Raw genomic sequence first — 8252 nt, 5'->3', positions numbered from 1 at the left:
GCACAATAGCATTTCTGATGAGAGTTTGCAGTATTCACCTCCTGGCTCTTCCTTCCTAGTTGTGGTCCCATGCACTAGGAGTGGGACCACATCTCCACCATACATGTGCCTATCCCAGGACTTGATGAGGCTTGGCAGGCTGTGAAAAACAGATGATTAAATGCTTCTCTGCAGCTTGCAATACCAGATATGCTCAAGTAAACATGACAGTCAAGGAGGATGGGTGGAAGAGGAAGGGAAGAACTGTACTACATAGTCAGCCACAAGGATATGATGACACACAAGGAGTTGCTGGGAATGCAGAACCTTGATCTGTAGGTTGGCACACACCTTATTCCACTTATTATTCCATTCGTTATTTTTTTGCCATCTCTTTTTTTCCCAGCACTGAGATCTTTCTATGTGACTTCCCAAGGATACATTCTAAATATATTTCTTCCTGCCAGGGTAAGAAATGGGTTAAGTCAGCTTAGAAGTGGGTTTGTTCTCCAGCTAGCATCTGTACGCCCTAATAAAGTCAGATAACTGTATTACTGGGATAGCTTGAAAACAGACAAAATCTGCTTTCTGTTTTTGCTAAATCCACAGCTAAATGATTTTTGAGGGGGATGTTTTCATGGGAGATAAAAGACTAAAATCAATGATAGGACTGTCTGAAGACTGGAGTTTCATTTTATCTCCGCAAAAAATCAGGAGTCAGCTATTCCAGTCGCTCTCTATTAAGTTTTGGTTCAAAAATGTCACTTGTACTCATAGCAGTGCTGAAAAGACTATTTATCTGAATCCAACTGCAGCATAAAGATTCTCTTGGAATCTTTTGTTTATCGAATGAGGTAAGCATAGGTAAGTAATGTTGTTTATTGCAAGAAAAGGACTTGTAGGTGATGTGAAACTCAAACTGTGATATATGACAAAAATTAATATCAGTAATCAGAAATAGTTATGAGTATGTTGTGAGGTATAAAGATAACACAGGCATACACTTAGATGGTTTAGGGAATTTGGGAGAAAAGTGCCTGACAGTTCAAAAAGGAAAATTATCATCCCTTTCAAACACTTTTGAAGAACTGCAACAAGACCTTAATGCTGTAAATTATGAACTTCACTGTCATATCATGGTGATGGGTCTGTAGCACATCTAAATCTAAGTAAGAACTTTGAGAAATGAGAGAGCAGTACAAGATGGCTGTTATTTAAAGATTTCACAATCTAAAGGGATGCATATTGCATTGTTTCACCTTTCTGATTTTACAACAGTGTGACATCTTTTCCAGTAATACAAGCTTCTATATTAGTTTTGGTCCAGGTAACTAGGCAGGCAGCTGGCAATGGTTCCTCAGTTCTGTATCTATGTGGACACTATACCCAAGGAAAAGCTAACAAGGGCTAGGCAACTTTGTTGTCTGCAGTAATGGGGTGACTAGAATAGATGCCCCTCGATGTGCTAGTCTAAAATCCTAATTTTCCAATCAGTCTTCCTTTGCAGCTGGCTCTGTATGGAGACTCCTGCGAGAGGAATTAGGATTAAATATTTCTTTCTAGACACTGTTCTCTTTAAACACAGATCTAGCTGTAAAGCACAACTAAGAAGAAATGAGCCCTTGCTCATTTTCTCTTAGTGAACTAACTTCTTTTATAAAGAGCTTAGTCTCCAGTTCAGCTAAGCCTTTAATTGTGTGCTTAACTTTAAGTATGTGCTTAATGTCAATGGGACATATGGGTAAGTATGAAACTGTGTGTTTCATTGAATAGAGTAAGTTACCTCAAACATTTAAGTGTTTTGCTGAACTGAGGCCCTGGCAAATAGAACAAGAAAAAGCATTTAATGGGATATTGAAAAGAAATAGTTTCCTAGTATCAGTTGGTAAAACTAGTATTTAAAGTTTTTTCTCCTCACTGGTATAATTACATCAATAACTCATTTCTGTTCAGCCTAGAAGGAAGGATTTCTTTGAACGTTAATTGAAATGCGGGAGCTTAAACTAAGTAACTGAACTCTTTGCTTTTGGGCGTCTTTGATCAGAATGTCAAAGTTGTTTGGATAATTATTGCTATTACATCAGTGCTCATGACCTTGCCACTAAAACATATATACATATCCTCTCATCTTCGCTGCGTTTCTAGGATTACTCCATTCCTGTAGGTAGCCAGCAAGGAAAGTGATTAGGTATCATGCTTAAGAATACTATAAAACCAACATATGCACTCACTAGGATTCCAGGGCTGTTGTGATGGGACCCTGCTGAGATTCTTGCCCCTGATTTATACACATTCTCGTTACCGAGCAGTGTTAATAATGGCTCTGAAGCAAAGGAGAGGTATGAAATGATGAACACTCTCTTGTTGTTGCTCCTGTTCTTGAGTCCAGGAAATTTATCTTTCATGAGTTTCTGTACTTAGGTACTTTCTTTCACAAGTCGTTCAGTCACGGCATTTAGCATCGTGTGCTCTGAAACAGGAGCTACCCTGAATCAACTGAGGTGAGCAGTTTTTGAAAAGCTACACCTGGCAGACAAAAGCAGTCTGCCTTTTGGCAGCCTTCTTTCCTTTTCTGTCCCTGAGCTCACCCTGCAGCAGTATGAGGTGTTACCCTGTAAAAAAGAATAAATGCTACATGCAGGAAGAGTGTTTCTCTTGTCTCTTGCCTTATCCAAATGTGTTCACCTCTTGTCTGTCCTATAGCTATTGCATCATATTCAGCCTCTACTTGTCCCCTAAATCTTGCCAGAATCTACATCTTGCCTCTTCAAGTGAAATTAATGATCACACCTATTCATCCTTCTGACATGTCTGTTCTCATTACTCCTTCATCCTTTGACCCTTTCTGGTGTCATTACCATATTAATATCTTTTACCTTGTATGTCTTCAGCAACAGAAGCAGTTCTTTTGCATGACAGTACAGAGCAGCACTAGAGAGTCAAACATTTTCTAATGGCTCACTAATATTTTTCTTCATTTCTTTCACATGACAAGCCACAGAAATATAGAGCAGTGGTACCAATATTTCAAAAAATGTCTCAGAAAAACTCTTTCATCTAATGGCTATAGTTTTATTTCACAATCTTGGCTACATTCAGGGGTAAAAAGAGAAAGCCAGTGGCAAGTTAAAAAGGGCAATAATCAATACTTATTATAAGCAATATGACAATAATTATGTTATTACTGCCTTCAGTTCTTACTGCCATGCCTTCCCAGTTTGCTATTTTACTTCAGCATTTTAGGACACCTTAGACAGTGAGCAGAAACTCCTGTCACTGCTCTTCTAGATTCCCTTTTAAATTCTGATAATATTTGCATTGCAGCTATCACTAGAGGTCTCTTAGTTCTTTTAAACACTTCTCTTGGAGATTTAAAATGAATGAAGCACATATTCCTATAGGTCTTTCATTTTGTAAACATTTTCTTCAAACAAAAATCTGCATTCTGGGTCATATTTGGAGATTTGTAATATCTCTTTAATGGATTGTAAAACCAAAGGGATCATTACGATAATCTATTTTAAATTAACTTCTGTTTAAACTATAGTAAATTTTTCAAAAAGATATTCAGAGGGGGAAAATATATTCTGATACTGGATAAATTGTTCTGGTAATCAATTACCTTCAGTTTTAAACCACTGCGTGGTTTTCTTTAAGTCCATATTTGTTTAGCTCCAGCTTCCATCCACTAGATAATGTTACCCTTTTTAATGCTGTACTCACAGATATTCAGAATTGTAAAACAGATATTTTATGTAGATATTGAAGACTGGTAACAACTCACCTAATAACCTACCCTTAGATAAATTGGATAGATTAATTTTCTTAAATCATATGTTATTGGAACTCCTCTTCCCCATGTTCAGAATAATTCCTTTGTTCCTCTCTGAACCTTTTAACTTTTTTTCAGATTTTTTCTTAATGTCTGAAAACAAGATCTGGACAAAGAATGCTAGCAATTATCTCAGTCATGGCATGAACTCATCTCCCTCCTGCTTGACATTCACTGCTTACCCATTCAAAGCTAATGTTTTTCTCTTGGCCGTTATATTGAACAGGGAGCTCATATTCAGACACTACTTATCACAAACTCTAAATTTTCATCAATATCACTGTATTTCAAGGGTACTTTTCTGCTATTCTGTACATGTGACTGGAATTCTTTGTTCCCAGGCATATGACTTTGTATTTGACTGCATTAAAATGCATATTGTTCAGATGAGCTCAGCTTATGAAGTGATGCAAATCCAGAACACAGAAATGATCTGTCCTGTCGTTATTTACCACTCCACTAATTTTTATGTCACCTTCAATATTTACTAGCAGAGATTTTGTATTTTCTTTGAGATCATTGCTAAAGAATAACTAGCACTAGGCTAAGAACAGATTACTGCAAATGTCTCCATAGGATACAAATTTTCAATCACAGTGTTTTTGAAATCTACCTACTAAATATGTCTTTCAGCCAAAACATAAAATGGTTGGAATAAGCTCTATATACACTATAAAATGGTAGGGAAAGGTTAAACTGTTTTAAACAATAAAAATCTAGCTGACCAGGCAATAGATTGGAAGCTATTGTTGCCATCTAATAATATTTTAAACTATCCAGCCATAAAGTCTAAACATCATCATGGGAATAAATACAAAACCACATTGTGCAACTAGGAGAAATCCAGTCCCTTAGAAAAAATGCAAGACAGCTTTCTCCTTCAAATGCATTAATTTGAGTAGCTTTGTGATAAATGTGCCATGATAATATTCAGTCAAAAACCTTTCAATATCCTATTCATTGTATAGAGAGAGGCCTCTTTCTACTTTGACCCCAAAATACACGGAAAACTTGGAGAGTGCTTTGACTCCGGAAGGGATGCACAGAGGCAGCACTACATATGCATCTCTCATCTCAGGAATGGCCTAACATATATGGTAGCATCACAATAACCTGATTCTGTCCTTTCTTTTTCTTAGTCAGCACAGTATGCAGTAATCTCACATGAGCCTGCATCTTGCAAGTTATGCAGGGTTTTGGCAGAACTGTCACTTCCCTTACAATACAATACAATGCATTTTGGGCTTGCTTTCATTATTAAAGAAATAGTATTTGTCTAGGATTAGTCAGCCCAAATGCAACAGTTTAGGTTTAATTTTTAGTGATTTATCTGGGTCATAAATCAGTACGTGATATACAACAGAACTGTATATTTATCTAAACTTGAAGTAGGAGGGATACAATTATTGCAATATGGGAATAACTCTTACAAACTAGAAATTGTGTTTCCTCTGGCTTGAACATGACTGTTTAGGAATAATAACCAGCTGAAAAAAATAATCGCCAAAGGTTTTGTATGGATTTCAGAACTGCTTGCCATGAAATTCCTTTATTTCCACTTCTCCAGTCTTTCAGGTCCAAGACTCCAGTCTCGTCTTATTATCCAAGAAAAGTTAAGTACTCTGGATTCTTATTGCCTTCTATTTTCACCACTTTAAATGGACAAATACTATTTTACTTTTAGGCTTTGCAGTAATTTAGTCAAATAGCTGTGGTCTGTCTTGCTTGTTACTATGATGCACATGCCACAATCCAGACAAATCAATATGCTATCAGGGTATTGTTACAAGAGAGGTCAAAACTTGCTCTTTTTCTTAGTCATCTGCATTGATGTACACTCTGTCATTATGCATATTAAATGGGGACCTTACCACCACAGTTTTGTTCAGGGAATCCTGAAGTCTTAATAGATTAGACATAGGCAATATTTCTCCCCTCTTATATTTTTACTTGGTGTTACAGGATTCAGTCAGTAATCTATATGATAAAAAGGGAAATATAACATTTGTAACAGCTCTTTCCTTCCCTTATAATGTAAATCTAAAGAAAATTAATATCATGAATAAAAACATTTGAAATGTGACTTGAAAGTCTCCTGGTTTTAAATATTACAGAATTTCTTATTGCCAATAACACAATGTAGGTATTTAAATATTCTTCAACTTTACAAGCTTTTACTATGTTAAATATTTTTGCTAAAGGCATAATATATGTTTTAACAACTCTAGCATGTGTGAACCATTTTATAGCTCAGAGCTTCATGGAAGTAGTAGAGGTTTGAAGGTAATAAGTCTCATCTATTTTATGAAGGGGGTGAACTACCTTGACATACTCACATTTTGTAGGTACTAGAGTTTCCAGGTGCAAACAGAATTAGACAGATGGGGTGGAACTGTTAAGAAAACCAAGTGATTTTAGTCACATGAACTGGATTTCCTAAAAGTGGAAACACAAAATCACCCTTTTATTATCCTTGCATCTGACAAAATACATTATCATATGCTTTTGCTTGCACAGTGTAAAGACCATTCAAAACAGATACAATTGCAAATCAGGAAAGATCACACTTACGTGGAGCCCTGACAACGTGATCTCATCAAGCTAGAACTTGAAATTGCAAGTGTCACTTCAGATAAAATCAGAGGATGCTTCCTGTCCCAATGATGTGACATTATCAGGTCTGAGACTGTAGCAAAGGCACATGCACAATTTTGTGAACTAACAAGGCAGATTGAGAACACACTGGTTGGCAGGATATTTTAGATCCTGAGATTGCCTTGAGCTGGGCATAATTACAGCTCATTTTTTGCACATGGGAGAGCCATCTCGAAGACTAAAAGAGCAGAGTATTCACTGAGGAAGGAAAAATGTTGATATTTCAATTAGCATAAGATCAAACATATGAGTAGTGTTTCACAGTGTATGGACAGCTTTTGGTGAAAAAAGCGATCTTCTGTAGAAAACTCTTAGGTAGCTGTGCTTCCATTTTTATAGGAAGCATTTAACATAGAATTCTCCTTTTACTGTAATCTATTTAAGCTTTTTACAAAAAAAACCTAAAAAAAACCAAACAAAAAAACCTTCCAAAACCACAACCCAGTTGGTATTAAACTGTTTAAAGTTCATCCGTAAGGTAGGTCGTTAGGAATTTATCAGTAGGGTTTTTCTGATCATTTGGACTCCCAAACTCCAAAATAAACACAGTGGTTCATAACCATAAAGAAAGAAGGGCAAGGTGGCAGGAAGCCATTTAGGTTTCTTGGCTCTCTGCATATTTTTGGTGTTGTTTGGAGCTTAGTACACAGCACTTCACCAGGGACTGATTCAGAACTGTAGTTTCTGTAGGTACAAGTCCAAAACAGGATTCATGCATTAAAACCAGTAAAAGGGAAGGTGCTGGAGGTCACATGAGAATTAGTCATCTGAAAATGTTTCCTAACACTAAAAACCTCAAAGCCATAAAATGCCTCTCCTGATATGGAAATTCCTTAGCATCTACAATTTGCCTTTAATTGAACAGGTGCTAAATTACTGCTTATTCAGGAAGATTTACTTTTTAGACTTAGGTGTCCTTCATTGCTTTAACTTTGTCACATGGCTAAAGATCCCTGGAAGTCAAGGCTTGGGAGCAACCCCCCTCACTGTTAAAACCATGGGAGTAGAACATACACATTGGTACTATTTGCATGATGGAAGACATGAAGTCTGTCGTGGTAAAGCAGCTGGAAGAGACAGAACTGTGAAGTGCTTTTGCTTCAGGGCTATAAATAAACGTACTTAGGAATAGAACATTAGTTTATCAAGCATATATATGGTCTACTCAGAAACCATGTGATTTCATGTAGCATGGCTTGCAGCATTTGAAATACTAATTCCATGTACAGAAGATTGCAGAAGGTAATTTTGCCCAATGTATGCATGTAGTGTGATACCAAAATAATTAAAAAATTAACATTTAAATGGAGAGCTTCCAATCCCCACAAAACCACTATTTTTTTCCAGTAACTCTCCAGCCTTTTAAGACCACAATAATTGACAACTTCCTATATGATATTTGACAAAACACAAAACTATAACTTTAGTGCATAACTAAAAACCAGTGGTGAATTCTTTTTAATACCATAGCTCTTTTTCCAGTTTCTCATTTTTACACAAATATTCACATCAGATGGAGGAAAAACCACCACACGTTCTTCATCTTAACAAACTTTCTTGCACTGATTAACGCAACATTTTATGAGACCTGAAAGAACAAAGTTAAATGAACAAGAAGTGAAAACTTATGATGGATGTGTCCCTCATAGCATGTAGATCTTTTCCACTTGATTAAAAATTCCTAGTTCCTCTTCACTGAATTGTTTAGTTTTTTAGCAGTCTCTGTCCTGATTAAAACAAATTAGCATCAAAGATCCCCAGCTGAATGAGGAATCATTAATTGAGA

This window comes from Lepidothrix coronata, unplaced genomic scaffold, assembly GCF_001604755.1.
Source record: "Lepidothrix coronata isolate B3197 unplaced genomic scaffold, Lepidothrix_coronata-1.0 Scaffold275, whole genome shotgun sequence".
NCBI lineage: Eukaryota > Metazoa > Chordata > Aves > Passeriformes > Pipridae > Lepidothrix > Lepidothrix coronata.
This window is presented reverse-complemented; position numbering follows the sequence as displayed.